The sequence below is a fragment of the Lissotriton helveticus genome, chromosome 1_2 (assembly GCF_964261635.1).
Source record: "Lissotriton helveticus chromosome 1_2, aLisHel1.1, whole genome shotgun sequence".
NCBI lineage: Eukaryota > Metazoa > Chordata > Amphibia > Caudata > Salamandridae > Lissotriton > Lissotriton helveticus.
The window spans coordinates 317661535-317687835 of NC_136058.1; the positions used below are offsets into that span (position 1 = coordinate 317661535).

Below are 26301 nucleotides of genomic sequence, written 5' to 3' on the forward strand. Positions count from 1 at the left end.
CTCTCCGTACAGAGAGACGGCAACCGGGAACTACAGGAGGAGGGATTCAACCACAGAGCGCATCGCCCTGTTGAGAGACACACTCGTCTCGAGCTTAGTCCAGTTACAGACGGATCCCCTCCCGGCTTATCTCCTGACACACCAGGAGTCAGACAGAGTGATCAAACACGAAGATTTTGGCCATACATGAATACTTAATGTCAAACAAAGCAGTACCGTCCACGTGACTAGTATAAAGGGACGGACCGTTTCTTTTCAGTCACATCTAGACTCGTGTCTCTCTCCGGCAAGTAACGTCCAATACTCGGACATTAGCCCAGACCCATCACCAAGCGCCAAGGAAAATATTATTTCTCAAGCCCTGAAGAGTCGTGTTGACTCAACTGTACACGACGAAACACGTGTCGGCTTTTCATCACATCTCTTGAGTCTGGAGAGAATAAATCATCTTCTTGCTGTTTCAAGAACATACTAAAGATTCTGCTTCTGTTTTCTTATATATTTTCAGTCATTGTACTGCATGTGATTTTCTGTTGTAGTAGCGAGAGCACACTTGTAGAGGTCAAGTAGGTTGCAGTTAGGTCAAGGTGATTTTTCAAGGTATTAGACCTACAGGACTAATACAATTATTCAGATTTTTCGAGCCCTGTGAGCTCATCTCCTACTGGGAGTGAATCAGAAGCTCTTGACCCAAAGGTGTCGCTCTCTGGCACCCCCACAATCTTTCAGACTCGAGATGGCGAACATGAGCCACTCACTTGACCCCCGCAGATGGAGAGGTGCAGAATAACCCTTTCATGGATGGCCAACCATTGCTACATAAGCTGTGAACTACTCTATTGCTGTATTACATGTCGTCTTTTTGGTTATGGGTTGGAGGGAGTGTTATCCTGTGTTCTTACGTTCTTTTGTTGTTTTATTGTGATAATCAGAAATTGCTGTCAGCTACCATGATCCTTCTATTGGGCAACAGGGAGCCTAGGATTTAATCCTGACACCCTACTAGTTTCTTTATATTTGAATGTTTGGCGACAGATGCTTCATAGTTAGGAGTATGTGTTGAGGGGGGCGGTGTGGTGGGATGGGTTAATGTTCTGTTTTCCTTTATTGTTCTGACTTTCTTTTGCAGGCACCAACAACAAATTTCCTCCACTGGGTCCACTCACATACAACATGCTCTATGGCTCCACTGAGTCTATCCCTATTTGGACCGGGAGGCCTCTCATGAGGAGAGTGGCCAGTACACCACTTTGCAGCCCTGCCACACATGGTAATGGTAATTTCCTGGAATGTAAACTATGTTCTTTATCGATAAGGGATTGCCTGTACTTTGTTATATAAAGCGGTTTCGCTAGGATGTGGTCATGCTCCACGAAACACATCTTTTAGGGTCCCACTGTCCCTTGCTCATCCGGTTTGGCTGTGACTTGAGTTTTTCATGCTTGTTTCTTCAGAGGTTCATGAGGGGTTGCGATCTTGCTGCACAAGGCCTTCCCAATGTCATTGTCCTCCTCCTACATTGACCTGCAGGGGAGGTACATAGAAACGGAGGGCACTCTAGAGACTAGACACCAGAACTTCTTATCTGCCTACGTTCCCCAACATATGTTGCACTGGACACTGCAGGCACCCCATGACCTTGTGGTGCCCCCGCTACTTGGACTATCTGATTGGTAGATGTGGTGTTTTTTTAACGCTTTCTCCGACCCCTTTCTGGATATTTCCGAGGCCCTTTGGCTGTGCCTAATTACACTCTCATCCCAACTTACATTGTAGACCTACTCAAATGTCCTAAGCGATGCTTGGAGATTATGGAACCCCTCACGCTTGTACACTTACGTGTCAGCAGAGCATAAAATGGGTTCCAGACCTAGAGACCCTCACTGGTGAAGCTGCTGTGTTCTACAAATCCTGATTGAATCAGTCAGATTTGGCTCCCATCCATTGACTTCCTGCCCTGAGGCATCTCACATCACACACCCTTCATCTCTGTAATGGAAACTCTTCAGTCTACTTACGAGCTATGTGGCGCTTCAACGCCTGGCATCTAGTAGACCACGACTGTATTGACTTTATAGCGGAGGAACTCCAGATCTCATTTAAGCTAAACTGTAATACTGAGCCCTCTGCTGGAACCCCTATGGGTGTCCAGCAAACCCACCTCAAGGGGGTCTGACCAAGGGACATGTAAGTGGAAAGGAGATACGCCAACTGCTACAGGTAAGGGATTTTGAAGCCCAGATCCTATCTGGAGTGGTGGACTTGTGGCTGGGCCTCTGTGACATTGAGCGACAGTTGCAGGACCACCAGTCCATAGAGATAATCTGTTCTGGCCACCCTGAAGCAGATCTTCATAGAGGATGCTAGGCAGTGCGGGAGAGCGTTGACCCAGCTGGTCTCCGAACATAGAGACCAATCTAGCAAGCTCTTATATTGTCCGGCAGCTTATGCGGCCTTGACTAGAACCGTACCGGCCATTCGAAATTCTCATGGAACGCTTCATGAAAGTATGCCTGAGGTAGCTCAGGTCCTCGCGGTGTATCAAGACTTCTAAGTGGCAACCCCTCTACCCCCACAGGAGCTGCATTTCCACTGCTAAAGGACATTCCCCCTACACTTGATTCCCTGCTGTCTCTGGCCCGAGAACTTGACCAACCGCTCACAACTGTGGACATAAACATAGCTATTTCAGATCTCAATTCAGGCGAGACCCCTGGCACAGACTGGTTCTCCGTGAAATTCCTTTAAAGCAACCTGGCCCGTTTGTTCCCTCACCTACTGGCCCTCTAAACTGAGGTGGCAGAGCATGGATCTTTCACCCCCAAACCTGGGCACTGCCATTGTTATTTTTCAAGGCCAACCAACCGGCAGAATATTGCGCCTCGTATATGCCCATCCCTCTCAAAAAAAGAAACATCAAAGTGTTTGCGGAAGTCCGAGTGATTACATTAAGTCAGAAACTGAGTTACCTAGTCCACCCAGAACAAATGTTGGCTCATGCCTGGCAGGATCCCCTGCTGTTGTGCACGGAGGGTACAACTCTCCCTGTCCCAGCTGTCCCGTTTGAGCAGCTCCCTGGTCTTCGTCCAAATTGACTTTGAAAAGGCCCTTTACACTGGGGCGTGGACCTTGGAAGCTGTGCTGAAGCATGCATGTTTTGGAACCTACTTCCTCAGACTCATCAGCCTACCATACAATTCCCTTGCATCCCAAGTTCAGGTAAACTGAGCCCTATCCCTCGCCCTTTTCAGTAGTCTGGGGCTCCAACCAGGGCTGTCATCTGTCTCCATTACTTACCCTAGTAATCTAACTCTTTGCACGTATTATCAGATGCAACACCCACATTTGGGTTGGCTTTAAGAGGAGGATCCTGAAAAGCGCAAAGCTCTGTAAGCGGATAACATCCTATTATTTCTGGCTGACCTGCAGTCTTTCAGCACCAGACGCCTCAACCCATATTGTGAAGCATGTGGTCTGCAGAAAAACATGAACAGGTCGCTATTGGTACTAGTTGAAAACACAAGAGGACATTCTTGGCACCCTGCGATCTCGATATGTTGTCTCCTTCAAATATTTAGATCTCTAGATATTCTTCACTGCCAAGCCCTGGCCTGGACTCTTAGTTTTCAGCCCCTTATGATCACCCTGACTAGGTCCTGTGGAAATGGGGCCTCCTGCCTCTAATCGCTATAGGACGGGTAGCCTTATTTAAGAGGATGTGCATCTCACACTTTTTGTATGTCATTGTGATCTTCCTCCAAGAGACAGAATGGGGCTGCCTGAGGACAGCCCTGTTGTGCCTCTTGGAGGAAGTTAGATGACTGAGACTGGAGAGAAACGTTATTGGGATGGCCACATTGTTGGGCAAACAAGATATCGTCCGTAACTGGAAGTTGCCGGAATCACGCCTTATTGTAAGGGTGGTGGGGGGTGGACTGGTGAGCCAGCCATGAGAAACCGATCGATGAGGTCCAGTTAGGCCACCGAAAGTATAAGATGTGCAGCTGGTGGCAGATGCATCATGAGCTGAATGTGTAACTATATGGATGATAATGTATCTACTATGTCTATATCTCTAATGCGTTTTTATGTATTCTTTTAGAATTATGTTTGTGAAATGCCAAAATCTTAACTTGGATGTAACAAAATAGGGCTTAGGGTTGGTACCCGTTTTGCCATTGGCTTGACAGGTAACACAGTTGTTGCAAAACTCCTTCACTTTCTGGTACATGTTTGGACAGTAGAAGTGGACAACTTTCCTACTCCAAGTCTTTGCCTGGCCAAGATGCCCAGCTAAGGGGATGTAATGGGCCAATGAGAGTGAGAACTCTGTATTGCTGAGGCGCCATCCCTCCTCCCAATGTTTTGTTGGAGCCTCTGACATATCATTGCTTAGGTCAAACTTATCTCTATTGACCCTTGTGATTGGTTTGACCACCACGCCATCACCATCCCCCTGCCTAGCACCCACGAGACATGAACAGCACAACCTGTGATTACCAAACGATGGGTTAGAGACACCAAGAACCTTGATCACGGGAAAGTGGCAGCACATTGTGAGACTTCCTCCACTATATCTGATATTCCTGATGACCTGGTTCAACGGATCCCTCAACAAGGAGAGGAGATACCTTCGCCAGACTGAACAAAACTGGAAACACCCATCAGCAACCCATCTAAAACTTCTCCGCCAGACCAGGAATTCCGACAATAAACAAAATCCTCAACTATAAAATAAGAATTCTTCTGAACAGAGCTTGCCGCCAAAAATCGACCTCGCAAGCTGTTTAACTTGGTCAAACACCAATCCAACACACTAGGGAAAAGCTCCAAACAAACACCTAAACCCCTAATATCAAGCGAGGAATTTTCATCCTTCTTCGGCAACAAAATCTCTGCCCTGTGAAATGAACTTAAATCCCTAGCTAACCATCAAAATCTGCCGGCTCTACCTCTTATCTCCGCGATGTCTTCCCATACCTCACACAAAAACCAAGCGCACTGGTCCAACTTTAAAATCTAACCGCCTGTTGCCTTAGCCCAGCTGCTGCTGCTGCTGGAGGAAGTTGGAGGCCCTCCTCCACCTGCAGGCTACAACCTGTGCCTCATCCCTAGTGGCTAGTGGTAGGCCCTTGGTTGCTCACTGTTACTTTATTGCTTTTTGTTGTCATTGTTTATTTTGTCTTCGTTTCATTCCTCCTTTTTCCCCTCTTGCGCTATTCTGTGCCCTGTGACCTCTTTTGCTTTCTGTACCCCTCCTTGTTTCTCACTCCAGTTTCCCGCCCGCTCTCATTTGTCTGCTCCCAGCTGCTCCTCCCACCCACCTCCCCCCTCTTATGGCGATCGCGCCAAAGGCGTGCCTAAGGCAAGCCCGTCTGCGCCTGGACCGCACCCAGCTACAGAATCCCTGGCCCCCACGAACGCCACGACACCAGATGCTGCTACGATAGCAGTACCCCTCCACACACTCAACATCAGACGATCACACACCTGCTTCCTAGACGCCCGAAGCGCACCAAATAACCTTCTCCTGCCAGAACTGCAGCTTCAATAGCATTCGATCCGCTAATCCACCCACCAGGAAAGAACTCCACTACCTCAGATGCAATCTCCTCAACACCAGCAAACACTCTGTTCAACTCTGGGGGCTACTTGACTCAACCTCCCCATATGTCGCCTTCCTGACGGAGACCTGGCTGAACCCCGCCTCGGCACCCAACATCGCCATAGCCATCCCGGACGGCTACAAGATAACCCGCAGGGACTGCACCAACGGAGCAGGAGGAGGAATCGCCATCGTCCACAGGAACACTCTCTTGATCAACACAGACGACACCCTCAGCACTGCCGAACACCTGTACTTCCAGATCCACACCGATTCCCAACACCCTCAGAGGAACCCTAGTCTACAGAGCCCTCGGACCTCGACCACAGTTCAGCGACTCCATTGCTAACCTAGTCAGTACACACACTCTCGCCTCCAGACTAAATCCTTCTCGGGTACCTGAACTTCCACCTCGAACAACGACGACTGCAATTCCACCACCGTGATCGACAACCTCGGACTCTAACAACTCGTCACAACACCTACCCGGTCCGCTGGCCACACGCTTGACCCCATCTTCTCCGCAAGTGCCCACTTCTCCTTCAACCACACGACTGAACTCCACTGGACCGACCATCGCAGCATCCACTTCACCTTCCGGAAACCCACCGCACCCCACAGATCCCCCGCTGCTGCTGGATAAAAGTCACCAAAGACTAGCTAACCACCACCCTCGCCCGGAGCCCACCGACCCGCCCTGACACCACCGCCCGCAACCTTAGACAGTGGATCGACTGCGTCAACACCCTCTCCCCGATCAAGAAACCCTCCAACAAACACACCAACAATAAAGCCAGCTGGTTCCCTCAAGGCCTCCAAGCAAACCTTCCGAAACTAAGAGAAGAAATTGCTCCCTGAACAGACCCCGGACAGCAACACAGCCCACAAGAACGCCACCTGCAGACACCCATCACCTCATCAGATCCGCCAAAAGAGCCTCCTTCAAAGACCGCCTAGACAACAACGCACACAACAGCAAAGAGCTCTTCAGCATCGTGACGGAACTCTCCAACCCCAGCTCCAACAATAACGACATCCCACCTTCGCTCGCTCACCAGCTCCCCATTAGAGACCCCCTCCCCCCCCACTGCAAGTGGTCCAGGAATCTGTTGCAGATCTGCACTACTTATCTAGAAGAAAGTCTCCCTCCTTCCCATCTCCCCAGACCTCTCTACCGCTGAACTCACAGCACATTACAACACAACAGTGCCCTCCATCTTAGATCAACTCGCCCCGTGAAATAAAAAAAACAGGAACATCCCTTCAAGAACATGGTTTAACAAGGACATTAAAGATGAAAGAAGGAAACTCTGAGCCTAAGAAACGGCTCTGGAGAAAGAACGCCTCCTCCACCCACTGTGAAAAGCTCAAATTAGCAAGAAGAGTACAAAAACCACATCACTAAAGGAAAAAACTACTTCTTTTTCAATGCGCTCGACAAGTTTAAAAAACAGACCAAGAGAACTATTTGACATAGTTAAAAAGCAAACCTCCAAACCGTCTAATTCCCTCGTCCATCCCTCTAAAGCCTTATGCGACAACTTCATCAACTTTTTCAACGACAATCGACAAGATCGAACTTTCCCTTGACATTAACCTACCTCCTCCAGGCAACAGCCTTATAACTATCTAATCCTCCTCCAGTAGGCTTCCTGCACGCACCTGTTCCGCCTTCGATCCCGTCTCGGAAACTGAGATTCTCAACTTAATCGCCTCATCGAAGGCCTCATCCCACAATATGGACCCTCTACCCTCCCAATTGGTCAAAGATCTGAAATTCGCCCTCGCTCCTATCTGGTGCGAAAACATAAACAGTTCCTTGAAAAACGGTATCATACCAGAATGCCTCAAGATCGGACAAGTTACCCCTCTCCTAAAAAAAAAACAGGCCTTGACTAAAAAGACTTGAACAACTTTAGACCGGTCTCCAATCTCCCCTTATTGGCCAAAATTTCTGGAAAAATGCGTGCTCCACCAACTGAATAAACAGAATGACATCATCAACCTTCTAGATCAACATCCATCATGTTTCAGAAAAGGCTATAGCACCAAAACTGCAATCCTTAACATTGTCGACAACATCAGTCACTCCCTTGACTCAGACCACCGCTGTCTACTCATCCTCCTCGGTCTGTCAGCAGCATTCGACACAGTGGATCATAATCTTCTCATCAAGGCCCTCAAGGAGAGAGTTGGGGCTGAAGACCAGGTTCTACAATGGTTCTCATCCTTCTTCCAGAATCGTTCCCAGAGAGTCAAAATCAAGTCATACACCTCCGACCTTCTCCCTGTGAACAGAGGCGTCCCCCAAAGCTCTGTTCTCTCTGCAACTGTTCAATATCTACATGTTTTGCAGTGTGAATCTTTCTGGATTCACTATGCTGTGCATATTCTGCAATCTGGTGGTTGGGTCCGGAATCGTAGTCTTTTTTTTTTTTCTTCTTTTTTTTCGTAGCCCAGGTGGGCGTCGACGTCCCACCATTTGGTGTACGTTCGGTGACGTCGGAATGCTTCCGGTGGAAGCTCCCACCCTTGGGCCCCATCTTCAGATTCTTTTTTCCGCCGTTAGGTCTGGATCGTCGCGTGAAGCTCCAGAAGTTTTGGAGGAGAAAAATAAGTGAATTTCTTCAGGAAAAAACTCGAAGACCAGGAGGAGATCATCAGAGCCGGGACGGAGAATGCACACACAGGGGACCCCCTGAGCGCAGTAATGGACAACACACCATTTAAAACCTGCCGTAATTGCCACCACAAGTACGTGCAGAGAGACCAGCACCCGGTCTGCAACCTCTGTCTGCCTATCGACCACGGGAGCAAGGACTGCAACGCCTGCTCAGTCTTCACGCCGAAGAAGCTGAGGATTCGGGAAAAACCGCTCACCACACGATGCAGGGCAAGGGCAAGGCCCCATCGCTGTACGACCTGGGCCTCTCCGACGACTAGGACAACATCGCCGAAGGTCCAGATGTCTCCACGATCGCAGAGACCGATAAGAAATCGTCAGACAAGGTAGGAGAGTCTACGACTCCGAAACCCTCGACAGGGCCTCGAAAACCTGAGGTTGACTCTTGAAAATCAGAGTCTAGAGCCTCGAAGGGAGCACCGGCGTCAATCTTCGACCGAAGCTGCGGTCCCCGAAAAACAGCCCAGCGGATACTTCGAGAAGGACTCCCAGGCGGCAAAGACCAGCGAAAAACAAGGGTTGTCAAAGCAAGCTCCCGAAAAGGGACCCTCGACCTCGAAAGAGCCGCTCCGACGTCGACGGGGCCGCCTAAGAGGGCGACCGAAACGCTCGACGCCGAGCAGGCCGCACAGATGGAGAGAAAGAAGGCTCAAGGCAGAGATTCACAACATCATCCAGAGGAAGAAGGACTTCGAAGACAAAATTAAAAGCTTCAGGTTCCCCTCGAAGCCCACGACTGTCCTCAAAGAGATAGAAGAACACGAGGAGTTCGACGCCGAAGAGCTGCAGAAAACTCCGGAGCCCTCGGAGCAGGGAGAAGAGGAGGACCTCTATTACACAGAGGGTGATTATGGGGACCCGCGTTCGAGCTACGACTCTGGATCCTTGACGGCTTAGGACCAGGATTGGCAGGACATTGAGGCCGAAAACCCGGAGGAGGCTGTGGAGACATACCCCTCGAGGCCATCGCCGCCAGATGACATTGGGGCCCACTATGAGGTCGTCAAGAATGCTGCAGCAGCTTATGAAGCCAAATTGGAGGAGGAGAAGGCTAAGGCAGATTTCCTGCTCCCCGCACAGACAAAAAGCCACTTCCTGCCCATGCTCAAGAGTATTCTGGCACAGGGCAAAGAGGCGTTCAGAGAACCAGCTACCTGCAGGTCCGTCTCGCCAAGGACTGAGAAGAAGTACAAGTTCTCCTCCCAGGATCCCCCTTACATCCAGGGGTCAGTTTCAGCAGACTCAATTATAGCCGCAACGGCCAGAAGAAGGGCCAACGTCCCAACAACATCTGGGCCACCATCTGACAAGGAAAGCAGGCGAATGGACCTAACAGGCAGAAAAATTGAGAGAAACGCAGCAATGCACTGGAGGATGGCAAACTCCAACGCCCTTCTCAACAGGCACCAGTACCAGCATTGGGACGAGATGAACCAATTGCTCAAACACATCCTAGAGGAACACCAGCAGAGAGCCGCTCACCTCGTGGAAGAGGGGAAAAGCAACGCAAACTCGTGCCTGAAGACCGCCTTGGACGGGGCAGAAATATCCAGCAGGCTGATGGCTATAGGAATCAGAGAGAAGGCAAGCCTGGCTCAGGATCTCAGGCTTCAAGACTGAGGTTCAAAACAACATCCTGAACACCCCTTTCAATAGAGAAATACTGTTCGGAGCCCCATTTGATGAGGAACTCACACAACTGAAGAAAGACCACAAGACGGCAAGGTCCATGGGGGTCCTGCAACTCAGGGGGATGAGAAGAGGCACTCCTACGCGGAGGCCGAACAAAAGGGGTGGAAACCAGCAAGGACAACCACACCAGGCGTTCCACCAGGGTCAACAAAGTGACAACCAGGGCCAGCAGAAGCAAAACTGGAACTACCAGAACAGGGGCCAGTACTTTCGCGGCAGAGGAAACGGGCGGGCCAGAGAAGGAGAGGCTGTGAACAACCACCCTCTAAGTGACTTCACACAGGAAAAGGTGCCCACCCACTCAAACCCTCCGAGGGAAGAGCACGGAAAAGCAAAGAGGAGAGGGCTACACGGACAAGACACAAAAGAACATGTAACACCAGTAGGAGGCAGGCTGAGATTGTACCTCCGAGTGGAGGAAAATAACCACAGACAAGTGTATACTCCACATCATACAGTTCGGATATGGCATAGAGTTGGAAAAGAGACCACCAAACAGAAAGCCAAAGAAAAGAGAGCACTCAGGAAGGGAGCTGCATTTGCTCCAAGAGGAAGCTCAAGAACTCCTCCTCAAAGAGGCCTTTGAACCGGTCCCATTCAAAGAACTGAACAGGGGAGTGTACTCAAACTACTTCCTGGTGCCAAAAGTGGACGAAAGCCTAAGACCCATCCTGGATCTACGGTTTCTAAACAAATATGTAAAGACTAAAAAATTCAAGATGACGTCCCTACAAGAGGTCATCCCACAGATAAAGGTCGGGGACTTCTTATCCACCATAGACCTCAAAGATGCGTACCTTCACATCCCCATGAACAGGAAGCACAAGCACATGCTTTGATTCACAGTAAATTAGGATCACTACCAATTCAGAACCCTGGCATTCGGTCTAAAGTCCGCACCAAGGGTATTCACCAAATGCCTCGTAGCAGTGGCCGCACATCTGCGAAGAAAGGGGATACACGTGTACCCCTACCTCGACGACTGGCTCGTAAAGGCAAGCTCTTACAAGACATGCAAAGATCCTGCAGAACAGGTCACAAGAACGCTAGCAAGCCTGGGATTCTCCATACACTGGGGAAAATGCTCGATGGAACCGGAGCAAGTGAAGATCTTCCTGGGAGCTCAAATCAGCACCGTCCAATGCAGGGTGTTAACCAGCGAGAAGAGACACTCAGCCTACTGAGGGAGAAATGTCACTACCAGAAGGGGCGAGCTCTGACAGCGAGGACAGTGAGCAAGATCTTGGCAATGGTGGCGTCATGCATACACCTGGTCCCCAATGTATGCCTGCAGATGAGACCACTCCAAGAGTGGCTGCAACAGCAACTGTCACAAGCTACAGGAAGTTGGGAGGATCTAGTGGTTGTAATGCACAAAGTGCAGGAAGAAATAAAGTGGTGGACCAAGGAAAGGATAACAATAGGAAAGCCTCTAACGCCACCGGACCCAACAGTGACCATCACCACAGACGCATCCCAGAAGGGATGAGGCTCACACATGAACAAGCTCAGAGTGAGGGGTCTATGGAGCCGATGGGATGCGGTCAAACACATCAATTTCCTGGAGCTGAAAACAGTGCTTGCCCTCAAGGCCTTTTAGAAACAACTGTACAACCAGAAGGTGCTGATACAGACAGACAACACCACAACAATGTTTTACATCAACTAGCAGGGGGGAACACAATCATTCCCTCTGTCAAGCTCGGCACAGGAGATCTGGAGATGGGCAATACCACTCAAAATAGACCTGCTAGCCATACACCTGCCAGGGAAGGACAATGTAGAAGCAGATTAGCTCAGCAGGTAAACTTCAGCATCCGACGAGTGGCAACTCCCCATACAGGAAACAGAGACACTATTCAGGAGGTGGGGCACTCCGACAATAGACCTGTTTGCAACACGCCAGAATGCAAAATTCCAGTACTTTGCATCCAGACAACCAGAGGCACTATCCCAAGGGAATGCCCTATGGATAAGCTGGTCAAAAACATTTGCCTACGCTTTTCCCCCCGATACCATTGATTCCCAGGGTTCTCAAAAAATGCATGACTAGCAACATGACGCTCATCCTGGTGGCACCACAATGGGCCAGGCAGACCTGGCACAGGGTCCACCCCACAAGTTCCCAAAAAGAAAAGACCTACTCTCCATGGAAAAGGGAGAAGTTCTACACCCAGAGCCGAAGGGCCTCAGCCTATCAGCTTGGCTCCTGAGGACTTGGAGTTTGCACATCTGAAACTACCAGAGAGCACCCTACGGGTGCTGCGAGAGGCAAGGAGGCCCAGCACACGCAAGTGCTATGGGGGAAAATAGAAAGGATTCACTCAATGGTGCTGCAAGAAAAAACTCCAGAGAAAGCTAACCAAGGAATCCACTGTGCTAAGATACCTCTCGCACCTAATAAGAGCCAAGCTAAGCTCATCCTCGCTTCTTTACATCTCAAGTAGTAAAAAGATTCCTGGTAGGGGCTAAGAGAATAGCGCCACCAAAAAGGATGCCGCCGCTGGCTTGGAACCTGAATGTGGTACTGACCGAGCTCATGAAAGCACCTTTGGAACCCATCCACAAGGCATCACTGCAAATGCTGACAATGAAAGCGGCCTTTCAGGTAGCAATCATTCGCTACATAGGGTGAGCGAACTACAGGCACGAACACTGCAGGAACCCTACATCCAGATACACAGTGACAGGGTCGTGACGAGAACAGACCCGCACTTCATGCCAAAGGTGGTGTCAAGGTTCCACATGAATCGGAGTATTCAGATTCATAGCTTCTTCCAGAACCCCACGACAAGCGCTGAGAGGGCGCTCCACACTCTAGACGCAAGAAAGGCAGTGATGCACTACATTGAAAGGACGAAGGATCACAGGAAGACAAAACAGTTCTTCGTGTCCTTCGCAAACAGTTACATGGGTAGACCAGTGACTAAGAACACTATAGCTCGATGGATCGCACAAACGATACAATTCTGCCACAAGCAAGCAGGCAGGAGCTAATAGGAGGGGCACAGGCCCACTGGACCAGGAAGAAAGGAGCAACAATTGCCTTTCTGGCCAACACACCAATTCAGGACATATGCCTGGCAGCAACATGGGCTTCAGTGCACACATTCACTAAGCACTATTGCGTGGATGTACATATGAACAAGCAGGACAAAGAGTGCTTCAACATATATTCAACAACCAACGCTCATCTTCCACCCAGCCGCCACAAAATTAACAAAACTGCTACAAAATCTATGCACAGCATAGTGAATCCAGAAAGATTCACGCTGCAAAACGAATAGTTTCTTACCTGTCTGTGTAGTTTTGCAGCTTGAAGATCTTTCTGGATTCACTAGCGAACCCACCCGCCTCCGCCAGACAGATGAGGCTGGAGAAGAAGGTGGAAACACATAGAAAAGAAAGCAAGTTGAAGCTTACAAGATACGTGAAAAGAATTCCGTTTAAAAAAGGATTAACAAACATAGCCATGGATTCACTGCAAGCACAGAAAAGAAAAAAGAATCCGAAGATGGCGCCCAAGGGTGGGAGCTTCCGCCGGAAGCACGCCGACGTCACCGAAGGTACACCAAATGATGGGACGTCTACGCCCACCTGGGCTACGGAAAAAAAGACTACGATTCCGGACCCAACCACCAGATTGCGGAATATGCACAGCATAGTGAATCCAGAAAGATCTTCAAGCTGCAAAACTACACCGGCAGGTAAGAAACTATTCGTTACCCCTCGCTTCCATTCTGAATAAAGCCAACATCCCCTTCCACTTATATGCAGATGACACCCAGATTTACCTGGAATCCTCCTCCATCAATGACATCCTAAGGCTCAATAATACTCTCAAAGAAGTCCAAGAATGGCTATCCTCAAACCACCTGAAACTCAATCAAGTTAAAACAGGAATCCTACTGATCTCCAACAAGGAAGAAAACCCGCAAGTTTCCGAGTGGCTAAAAGCTATTGACACTCTCAACGTGATGCTCTGAATAATTCTGTAAAATCACTAGGAATCCTCCTAGACCACAAATTATCTATGGCGAACCACATTAAAAACTGCCAAGAGCTCCTTCTTCAATTTGAAACTGCTCAACGAAGTCCAACCCTACATTCCACCTGCGGATCTCAAACAAGCCACCCAATCTCTTGAGTTATCCAGACTGGACTACGGGAACGCAACCCTCTCTGGTACCCCCCCCTCCCACCTAGCTCCTCTAAAAACCACCTTCAATGCATCGGCCAGAATGGTCTCGGGAGTGAAAAAATTTGACCACATTTCTCCCGCACTCAGAGATCTAAAATGGCTCCCAGTAGCAATGCGGGCCAGCTTTAGAACAGCCTGCCTGACTCACAAAGCCTTGCACACAGGGAAACCAGAATACCTTGCCACGAAACTCAAGAAAGGCTGTCAAGCAAGAACACTCAGAAGCTCAAACTTCCTCCTGCTCATCCCCCTAGGAATTCGGAAACAGAAAATTGCTAACCGCTCCTTTGCTGGGAATGCTCCGAAAATCTGGAGCGCCATCCTGGTCGACATCTGAACTGTTTCCTCCTTTCTAAAGTTTAAACCCCAACAAAAAGACCGCTACCACAAACGTGCCTTCCCGAATCCAATTACATAACCCTCTAATCCGAACTTTTGTTGCCTTCAGATCGCACGTTCCTGCAACTAACCTCTCCCTCCCCTTTTCCTGGGGTCGGCCTCGCTACGGATATGACTTTGTCCTCACTGCCTCAGGGCCAGTTGAATCTCTTATTGGTATGCGTATTCTATTTGTGGTCCTGCTGTATGCTCACTCTGTGCGCTTTCGAATCATTATATGACTTGTACGTGTTGGACTTGTTGATCGCTTAGCCTTCTGTGTATTGTATTCGCTATATTGACCAACCAATCTGGTTGTGAAGCGTTCCAATGCCATCGGGTCTGGCCAGTGTTATAGAAAACTCAATAAAAACAATAAACCTGTGCAACTCCCTTGCCACCTTCCATCGCAAGAACGCAGACATCCACGACCGCTTCAAGGTCTAACCGCCACGACAACCACTGAGACCTCCGTCCGCACGTCCACCATCCGCACCGACCCCCTGCGCTCCTGGACCAACAAACTACAATGACACCATCAAAATCATGAACACCATCCCCTCCGGATCTCCGTCAGACCCATGCCCACACCACATCTTCCACAAAGCCAGCACCACCATCGCACCCCATCTCCGGAAGGCTATCAACATCTCCTTCGAGACAGCAACCTTCCCGAAGAGCTGGAAGCACGCCAAGATCAATGCCTTGCTCAAAAATCAAAGGCTGACCCCAAGAACTTCCGCCCCATCGCCCTGCTCCCAGCAAAGGTCATCAATTAAGACTGTCAACAGACAACTGACCCGCTACCTCGAGGAGAACAGCATCCTGGACCCGTCCCAGTCCGGGTTCCGCAGCAACCACTGCACCGAAACTGCCCTCATCGCAGCCACCAATGACATCAGATCCCTGCTGGATTATGGAGAAACCGCGGCCCTCATCCTCCTGGACCTGTCAGCCGCCTTCGACAGTCTGCCACCGCACCCTACGCACGCCTCATGACGCTGGAATCCAAGGCAAGGCTCTGGACTGGACTACATCTTTCCTTTCCGGCAGAACCGAGAGCCACCGATATCTGTGGCGTACCCCAGGGCTCATCCCTCAGCCCAACATTGTTCAACATCTACATGGCGCCGCTTGCCCACATCACCAGACTGCACTACCTCAACATCATCTCCAATGCCGACGACACCCTGCTGATCCTCTCCCTCACCAAGGACCCCCTCACTGCCAAAATCAACCTCTACGAAGGAATGAAAGCCGTTGCCAAGTGGATGAAGAACAGCAGACTGAAGCTAAACTCGGACAAGACGGAAATCCTCATCCTCTGCTCCACCCCCTAGGCCTGGGACGACTCCTGGTGGCTGACCGCACTGGGAACAGCTCCAACACCCACCGACCATGCACTCAACCTATGGTTCATACTCTAGTCTCCCCATGACAAAACAGGTCAACGCCGTCTCATCCTCCTGCTTCAACACCCTCTGCATGCTCCAAGATCTACAGGTGGATCCCCACAGAAACTAGAAGAACGGTCACACAGGCCCTCGTCAGCAGCAGGTTGGACTACGGAAACGCCCTCTACGCAGGAGCCTCGGCCAAACTCCAGAAAGGACTCCAACGCATTCAAAACTCCACCGCACACCTGATCCTAGACATCCCTCGCCGCAGCCACATCACAGACCACCTGAGAGACCTGCTCTGGCTCCCCATCAACAAGAGGATCACCTTCAAGCTCCTCACCCATGCACACAAAGCACTACACATTGGACCAGCATACCTCAACAGATGACTCGGCTTCTACACCCCCAATTGCCAGCTCCGCAGACCTTGCCCTTGCCACAGTCCCCCACATCCGAAGAGCAACCTCCAGCGGCAGATCTTTCTCCCACCTCGCCTTCAAGACCAAGACCATGGAACACCCTCCCCATCCCCCCCCCCCCCCCTCTTTTGGCAGATCCAGGACCTCCTAACCTTCGGAAGACTCCTCAAGACCTGTCTTTTTGAGTAGTAGCAGCATATTCCCCCCCCCCCCACACACACTTCAGCGCCTTGAGACCCTCATGGGTAATTAGTGCGCTTTACAATTGTATTGATTATTTGATGACTAACACTCCTCTCGAAATCTTGCCTCTTTAAACCTGAACAATCACTTAAATGATCCTCCCCTTCTAAGTGCCTAGCTGCCGCCAAAGTTCTGGAAAAATGTGTGTAACAGCAGCTGAGCCTGCACATCAACCACTCCCACCTTCTAGATTACTTCTAATCCGGGTTCAGCCCTGGACACAGCATGGAAACCATCCTACCCACATTGTGGATGACTTCCCCCTCCCCCCAAGCCAAAACCGGTTTGCTAATCCCCCTAGACCTATCTTCTGCCTTTGTTACGGTTAACCACGAATTTCTCCTTGAACGCCTCCAACTCAGGATGGGTTTGGATGGCACAGTCCTTGAATGGTTTAGATCCTTCCTCCAAAATCGCTCAGAGTCCTCATCAACGGTAATCTATTCGCTCCCTCTCCGGTTAGAGTCCCCCAAGGATCAACCCTCTACCCTACCCTCGTCAACCTTTACCTTGAACCACTCACTGAGGTGCTGCCAATATCGCCTACCTTATGTACGCCGACGATACACAGATCTACATCAAAATCTCTTCCCCTGGGGACATTTTCTCCCAGAATGAGGCCCTGAAGCCGACAGTCCATTGGCTCACCGTCAACCAGCTTAAACGCGAATAAAACTGCATTTATTCTAATCTCCCCACCCACAACCAATTCAGATATCCAGGAATGAATCCAGACCAACACAGCACTAAACTGCCCTTCTACCATTGTTGACTCTGTGAAATCCCTTGGATTAACCCTGGACGGCACCCTGAACATGCGTGGCCATATGAACTCTTTGGCCAAAACTGCCAGATTCCACCTGAGTTACCTCAGAAACCTAAAACCCTTCCTCGATGTTTCTACTTTCAAACTGCAATCCAGGCACTAGTCATTTCCAGACTTGAATATGGATGCTCTACTCTCACAGGGCTACCCAAGAACTTCCGTCCTTGGCGCACTTTAAAAAGGAGACCAAATCCTTCTTAATGGGCAAATACATCATCTAACGATAACATTTCTATTACCTCAGCGACATGTTCCACCCTCCAGCTCTGCATTATCCACTGCTCCTACGGATGATACCAATTCCTGCACTCCTGGGCATCCCACCCAAGAGTTGAGACTGCATTCCTTCTTTTATAATGTATCTACTTGTTTTAATTTTTATCCCAGAAGTACCCGTGGCCTCAGACTGCGTGTTTTTTCTCTTTTTTTTCCCTTTTTCTTTTATAATGTATCCACCTATTTTACCCAAGCGGTCCCTCCCTACTGTACGCTTTGTATACCACCCGTAATCCTGTAAAGCTCTGGAATACCCTCACGGGTCTGGTTTGCACTCTATGAAACTATAAAATAAAATAATATCCATTTTCATGTGAGGCAGCTTGCGGTCTCGGGATCTTTGTCTGTTGCACAGGTCTTCCACAAAGGAGTGCCCAGATACCCAGGGCTCAGTTTCCTCCAGGTCTGACCAGTGTTCTCCCAGAGGAGAGGAGACCTAAACTTGTGGCTGCTCTGAAGTTTTTTTCCCAGACTTCTTACCTTTTCTCTTGCAGTGTTGGAGCATTATTCCAGCCCCAATACCCCTTTTCTTTTCTGCCCTGGGCTTTGCTTTGTGTTCCTTGTTTTTACACCAGCCTAATCGGGTATTCCCAGCATGGTTGCGTGGAATTATTATCTCTACCTCGGCCCGTGCTAAGGGCTCCAGATCATTCCCTAGATGACACTGTAATGGGATGGCAAAGCACCCAACCACCTTTTTAATTTTGTCCAGTAACCCCTCCCCACTTTAAGGGCACGGTAGCCATGAGATGAACTTTAGTATAGTTCTCACCATTGGTGACTAGTTAAGTTTGTCCAGCGCAATACTGCTCTAGGGATACCACTTTTTTTTAGTCGCCATGGTTACACTTGCACCTATATCTCTGTGCTTCTACTCTAACCCCATTGATGTGTGGCTGTCCAGGTTACGGAGCCAGACAGCCAGAGCAGTTGCTTCAACCCCACACTTTTTAGATTACGGTAGAATCCCATCTGTAAACTCACCACTTCAGTTGTAACTGCGGGTGTACTAGTAGAAGCCTTTTTGGAACCAGGAAAGCCCCCAATTAGGTGTCCATTTGCCTTACAATTGAAACATAAAGTCTTTTTGAAATCCCACTTCTTACCCTAGTACCCACCCTCCAGGACAGGTTTTTGTGGTACTTCAGACGTGTCTTTTTTTTTGTTTTGTTCTTAGAATGTTCCACATGCTCCCAGTAGAGGGAAGGACTAGGTTTTGGGCAGTGAGGTGATTGATAAGGCGTAGCAGGGGAGGTGGCAAAAAGGGGCCGGAGGGTCCATGGGTGGTGGTGGGTGGGTTTGTTAATCAGTGTCCACTTAGTGTTTTACAGGCTTAAGACACAAATCCACTGACACCAGGTCGACGGGCAGGTGATTTCTACTGTTAAGGCAGCAGAAGCAAGCCAGCAGACTACGGAGCGGGCACTGACTTTAATGCCAGGTAAGGATGTAAGGGTGACTTTGTCTGCCCCGGTTATGTTTTCAATTGTGGTGGAGGCTGGGAATGGAAAGGAGTAAACTACATGTCTGCAGATGTACTGTTAAGTTAAGGACACTGTTGGGCACGGAGGAAAACGGGTCCGCTACAAAAGGGTACACAAAAAGTGTCTGCACAAAGGGACGGAGCATCTTGTACACAAACCGGTAAGTAAGCACGAGAACAACAAGGGGACATGGCTTAGAACATGAGAACTGATGCTGTGGAACAGATTGTGATGAGAGGTAGAAATGCACGGTCAAAATAGGGCATTTCAAAGAAAGGAGTTGAAAAAAGTTGTCATACATGTGACAAAGCCACTGGGTGCACACCACAGAGAAAAAAAAATGGCAGGAATTATATGTCGGAATGTTTTCACTGTTGCATAGTGAGCTGGAAGCTAAAGAGGTTTAAGGAGGAAGAATACGACCTGTTCAAACGACCTAGGGATTCCATAACAATATAAAACTGAACAGCAACTTTTTCGCTTTTCGATAGTGTATATTTCGAAAGGATCCAGAGCAGAGTGTGGCCCTGTTTAAATAGTTGGATGTTGTAGGAAGCTGGCTCTGTATATGGTATACCACTTGGAGTTTATACCATGCACAGAGTCCAGAGATTCCCCCAGAAGTGTTCAGGGCTCAATGAAACCCAAAGTGCTCTATTTACTCCACTATTGGAGCTTTCATAGTTTCACATGCCTGATTCATTCTCCGTCGTCGAGACTGGAGTCTCCGTTACATAAAAAAACAATGCCCAATAGTATAGCAAACTGAAAAGAGGCCCAGGCCCATTTCCCTTTTGCAACCTATAACCTTCGTTATGTAAAATAGACCGAACTTGTCCCTGAACCAATAAGCAACTCCTCACCCTCTAGAACACATTTCTGAGAGAACCTTTTGCCCCTCAGATTTTCAAACGCACGTTTTGCTAGGGCGTCTCCTTTGAGCTCTGTTCAAACTCTTCAATTTCTACTCCATCTCGATTGGATTTGAGTTTTCTTCTTCAGATTTACTTACTACCTACTATTTCTCCAACTGTTACAATGGCTGACAAGGAGAAAAAAGGTTTTATTTAGAGCCTGTGCCACCTGTTCAAAGAAAAGGCACTATGCAGACGACCCTTAAAGGATTGCATCTACTACCTTTATCCAGATCATCAAGCAAAGGATTGTAAGGTATGTCGTACCTTTTCAAATAAAACTTTGAGGGCTCGTGAAGGAAGGCTATTACTTTGTCTTCAAAAGCTTAAAGCCAGGAAGGAAGTTCTGTCTAGGGTCTTCTGGCTGCAGTCCCTCTAAACCTACCCCCAAGCAAAGAAAAGGAGAGCATGGGTCATGCTTCAGGGGTAAAACATACCAAGGACTTCAGGGCTAGGCTCTGGCCCCCTGACTTTCCATGCCCTACTGTGAGCAAGGGCCTGGCCAAAAACCTAGGGGTTTGGTTCGATGAAGACTTGAACTTTTCTTCTCAGATAAAAAAGCTGACAGGGACATGTTTGGGGACCCTTAAAATCATAATGATATTCCTTCCTTTGCTGCCAGTGAGCGCTAAGGAGACGGTGGTCAGAGCAATGATTCTGTCTCACCTAGATTACACTAACGCCTTGCTGGCTGGCAGTCTGTCTTACTTGACCAGGAAACTTCAAGTAGTCTAAAATGCGCCCGCCAGACTGCTACTGGGATTGCCTCGTAGACAGAGAGGCCGCATTAATTTACATACTCTGCATTGGCTCCCGGTGGAGTTTCCATGGCTCACCGTGCTCTGCATGGTCTTGGCCCTAGCTATTTGCAGAAGCGATTTTATAAACCTTCATGGCACCTGCGATCATCGGATCAGCTACTAATGAAAAATCCTCGGTTCATCCGCCAGAGGCTTGGCGGCAACTCATTTGTTCGCAAAGCCGCCCTGGCTTGGAACCTACTACCGATGGCTCTAAGGAGTATCCATGACCCATTGCTTTTAAAAAAAAAAACTAAAAACGCTGCTGTTTTAGATTGACATCGGAGTATGGATAATTTTTAATTCTTTCTGGAGTTAGCGCCGGGACACTTTCAGTAGCTGTGCGCTGTATACATTTAATATAACTTAACATAACAAGAGGAAAAGCTCACAGTCCACAATCACCCACTAAAGTCAAACATTCAGTCAAGAAGCCGGCCTCCACACCTTCTGAGGGGATATTGGAGAAATCTACACTGTCGACGGGAGCGTCGACGAAGAAGATGGCGGCGTCTATGTAATCGGAGGTAAAACTTATGTCTAAGACTTTATCACCGTCGGCGGCAGTGTCGATGCCGAGATCTGTGGTGACGACTGCATCGACTACAATGACTACAGGTAACAATTGCGCCGTTGACTGCAATGACAACAGTAACGGCATAGTCGATGGTAGCGTTGACAACGATAACGTCGGTGGTTGCGATGCCGAATTTGTCGATGAGAGGGAAAAACCCCAGAAAATGGGTTCTTGCCAGGAAGAACCCATCACCAAGTAAGGTGACCCCTTTGGTAACATCTCACCTGTTGGGGGGGAGTCAGAAGAAGTGGAGGATGATGGCGGTCCTTTTGGCTATGCTAGTAGCCCGTCGCAGTTGCAAATAAAGTACCAAGAGGGTGACTCAGAGGACGAATATGAGGGGTTTTAATGTCGTCCCCAGCAATAATACCGCCAGGAGGAGAGGATGAGTGTTCTATCTTCATTGCTAAAGGATTTGCAGTTCATGCTGGAGGATTATAAGACATCCTGTTCCTCATACCTCTATAGAATTTCAGGTGACTACGCCTCAACCACGCTCTACCAGGTACGCCAGTGCGTAGGTGATAAATTTTACCAGAGCCCTTGCCTAGATCTCCACCAGCAAGATCTCAACTAGAGCCAGTGACCACGGATGATGATGAGGAGGAGGGAGAGATAATGGACCCTAGCAGGGAGTGGGATGATTATCTCATTTAGTCGCTTTCTTCCCCTTCACCGAAACCTGTTGATTCACCACGTGAGTACATCAGTGGTTTTCATAATTTAATGGAGAGAGCCACAAACAGATTCACACTCACCATGTCCACAGACAAAGCAGAATGTTTCTTTTACGACTTCAAGGAAACTTATCGTAGTACATTTCGGTCCCTACCGATTGTCGATCATCTATGGAAAGAGGGCCTGAAAGTCCTGGAGACACCGGCAATGGTGACTCCAGTACTTCCCAGACTGGACAAAAAATATAAGGCACCTTCGGATGCTCCAGCTTGTCTTCTAGGCCACCCCAAGCTGGACTCCGTCATAACCCAGGCGGCTCAGCAGAAGACCAGGAATCAGTCCGCTCCTATTACGACACCTCCGGACAGAGAGCGTAGGAGATTGGACAATGCGGGAAAGAGGTTTTCCTCTGTCTGCCCTGTTAGTTAAAGCTTTGAATGCCCTGGCCATTCTAGGCAGGTACGATAGGCAGATGTGGTGTGACCTCTCGCCTCCTGCATTCCAGAGGCTGACAGACCAAGATTCTGCAAGAGGGAGAAAGGACTTCGGCTGAAGTCATAGATTGTGCTATGGACATGGACATCGCAACCACAGCCTTCAGATCGTTGGGAGGAGCGGCGGTCCTGTGCAGACAAGGATGGCTGAGAGTGACAGCGTTCAGGCCGGAAGTCCAAAATAAGATCTTGGACCTTCCTTTCAATGGAGAGGATTTTTTCGGAAATCACATAGGCTAGGTACTGCAAGGTATCAAAAAAGATACTGATACAGCGCAATCATTAGGAACACTACAATATAGGAAGTTCCTTTTCAAGGCTCTAAAGGTAGAGGCCAATCCTCTTTCAGAGGAGGATACCAGCAGGGAATGTATTCATCCTACTCTACATCATCGCAGCCTTACCGTATGTAGTATACGCACCGTCAGTCAAGAGGCTACACAAAATCTACACCTAGAGGGTAGGGGAGGTAGTCACGGAGGGGGAGAGGTGCGAGCAGGGGTAGTCGGGGGGGCAGCCTCGCGTGCGTCCCCTATAACGTCCCCTGTAACAAACAGCAACAACAGCAGTAACAGCAGACTCCTTGGCAGTTTGACCCCTCCGACACAAGATAGACAAGTAAAACTTGGAAATCCTGCCAGAGAGGCAAAAGGTGATCCTGCCTCCCATTGCTCCCCACGTCTTTACGTTCAATTTAGGAGCCAGCAGCTAGTAGAACCTCCCAAGGGAAGACCGGAAACTCTAGATGAAGTCACCATTTTATTGGTTCCACCACCAGCGGTCCCTTCCCTTGCGATCTGGCCTCCTAACAGAAGCAATGAGATCGGGGAGAGTTAGAAAAACAACCACTACAGCGCCAAAAAAGAAGGCTAAACCGGAGGCGGTCCTAGAAACCACTATTACGAGCCCTCGTAATTCACCGAAGCTCCAAACTTTGCCCGCATCTGGGAAGCAACACCTCAGCAAGAACAACAAGATCCTTGGCCAGGCACAAGCCTTGAGCGGGCCAAAACCCCGGTCGCTACTGGACTGCTTTAAAAAAGTGCCGGGTTCACCAATGGCTACTTCTCCCCCTCAACTGGGGGAGGCTACGAACTCCGGCAGCATCGGACATACAGGATATTTGGCAAAATCTGTAAAGTTAAACACGCTCTCACCGCAAATGCTGTTTTCAACAACTACTAAAACGTCGGCCCGACCAAGAAGTATTCATCTTCGGGTCTGTATTTAACGACCTGAGACTAGCCCTAGAGGGTGGCGGGAGGACGGTGGAAGATTTGCCATCAGGCAACCAGCCTCCATTGATACAGCCCCATCCACCACTTGCCTCCAACAAGCAAGAGGCAGGTTGCACCTCACCGCCCGCTGGGCCGCCAACCACCGACGCACTCCCCCAAGCAAGCCAGCTAGTGACCTCACCATCTCAGTTATCTCACCATTTTAACATCCCAGAGGAGGTTATTTCAGCTTCTCACCGCCAATTACTTTTTCCACAAATTCACACGTTCTCCAACCAGGCATCTAACAATGTTATTGATAACCCCCCCCCCCAGCTGGACACCAATAGTCCTCCAAAGGAAAGTCCGGTCCTGCCCAATCAACAACAATGCCTGCTTTCACCACTAACAGCAAAAATAACTACACCTAAATCTCCCTTTAAACCTGATATAAACGATCACAACCTAGCGGACTTGTCCCTTTTTCTGAAAAATTCGCAAACCCCTTCTACTCCAAGCCCAAAAATAATCAAACAGCAAGAAGTACTTACTACACAGTCTTTGGCCCCAACTACTTCAAACATTCCAATCGACAGTTATTGCATTAAACTACCATTCAGATAAACTGGACACGCAGGTTGACTTATTGAACACGCTAGCAGTATTTACAGCAGGGATCGTCAATAAACTAGACAAACTGAATAATTTAATCATCGACGCACAATCATCCTCAAAACTAGTACAGTCGGTTTGCTGCTGCTCACCAATTATTGACTCACTCTCCTCTTTGCCAGCCATCCTCTCCATCGTTATAGACTAGGTTAAGCAGCTGAAAGAAGGCGGCTCGCAAAAAAACCTACACAAGAAACAGCAAACCACTACAAACTCGTGTTTAGAAACTGATAACATCCAGTCATCCCTTGTATCTGCTCCCCAGACAAGTGGGGATCAAGATCCTCAAATAGGCGATGGCAATAACCAAACAGAAAAAGTAAGGTGTCCCTGACTCTTTTAGATTGGCGGATTTGAGATAGTCAACTAAATATTTTTGGACATGGTCTAGCTTTACAGAAATAAATCTCTATATCTTCATATGGATTGCGGCAATATAACATTCGAATTTCCAGGAAGACGACAGCACGGAGGAGCAGGGAGGCCGAATTCTAAATGCGAGAGTGATAAATCCTAATAAGGAGAACGGCTTCTGGACAAATGGTAAGAAGCAACCAGACTAACATGAACAGTGTCCATTCACGAATTGGCCAGATTCAGAAACAGAAAATAAGACTATAAGAAGTTCCTTCCCCACCAACGGTGGCTCCTTCGTGCAACTAGAAGACTATATCTCGTTAATGAGAGCTCGAGGATATATGAAAGACCTGAGCAACTCATAGTACGTGTAGCAATCATCTGAAACGAATCTACCGTAAAGTACACAGAGATACTGGAGTCAAATGTTTTTAAGGTCCTGAAGAAGGTGTCAAAAAGAAAACAAAGCACCGAAACGCTGCGTCGACTGTTGTTGTAACTTTGACTGTTTTTTAATACTTGCATTGTATGACCACGTCAGGTGGTGTTTTTAACTATATGGATGTTATGGATGTTTTTAGATTGTAACCCAATTGGGAGGGTAATAATAAATTCTATGTTTTTTTAACATGACTAAATTGTTTGAGTGCTATATTCAGTTGTTTAATTGAATCGAGTTGTAGCCCAGCAATTCAACTCCGCCTAGTGTTATATTGCCGCAATGCATATGAAGATATAGAGATTTATTTCTGTAAAGCTAGACCATGTCCATAAATATTTAGTTGACTATCTCAAATCCGCCAATCTAAAAGAGTCAGGGACACCTTACTTTTTCTGCGGTCAAGATCCCCCTCCCTGCTAAAAATTACAGGGGAACCTCCCACTTGTTTAATACAATAACCAAACACCACCTCTACACCAATTGCCCTTAAGGACCCCAGCTCCGGTCCCAATCGGGCTAGTAAACTACACCTGCCCTAACGGGGGAGAGCACCAAGGTAGCCTGGTGACCTCTGAATCCCTCAACTTAGAAATACAGTCCGCTCCTATGCCTCCTCTTTCCAAGAGAGAGCGCAAACACCAACGCAAACATAGAAATAAACTTAAAGTCAAAGAAACATCTGCCCCCCAGAAATTATTTCCCGTCTTCACGACTTTTAAGAAGGCAGGTGTAAACATTTCATCAACACCTCCAACCCCTATAAATACAGCGCGCAATGATCCACTAGGGGGCCTATCCCCAAGTCCCGGTCAAAATCCCTCCTCATGCGGTCGTGCCCCAAGTACCCCATTGGGTCCCTCGGGGGCTCCTGCACAAACAGAGGGACCTGATCCACAGCTCGATACAGGAAAGCCAAGGGCACCACTCAAGGATTCTCCCACCT

General features: G+C 48.7%; 1 long non-coding RNA gene across 2 annotated transcripts in view; it reads left to right on the forward strand.

The window, feature by feature from the left end:
* The first annotated feature begins 1132 nt into the window (after nt 1–1132).
* LOC144807876 (uncharacterized) overlaps nt 1133–26301 on the forward strand; it is a 49915-nt gene continuing 24746 nt past the window's right edge. Inside the window, exon 1 of one of the 2 annotated variants that reach the window (XR_013606491.1) lies at nt 1133–1270. This is a non-coding gene — a long non-coding RNA (uncharacterized LOC144807876). Of the gene's footprint in view, nt 1271–19033; nt 19165–26301 lie in introns of those variants that run through there. The other variant, XR_013606490.1, reaches the window with a different exon arrangement.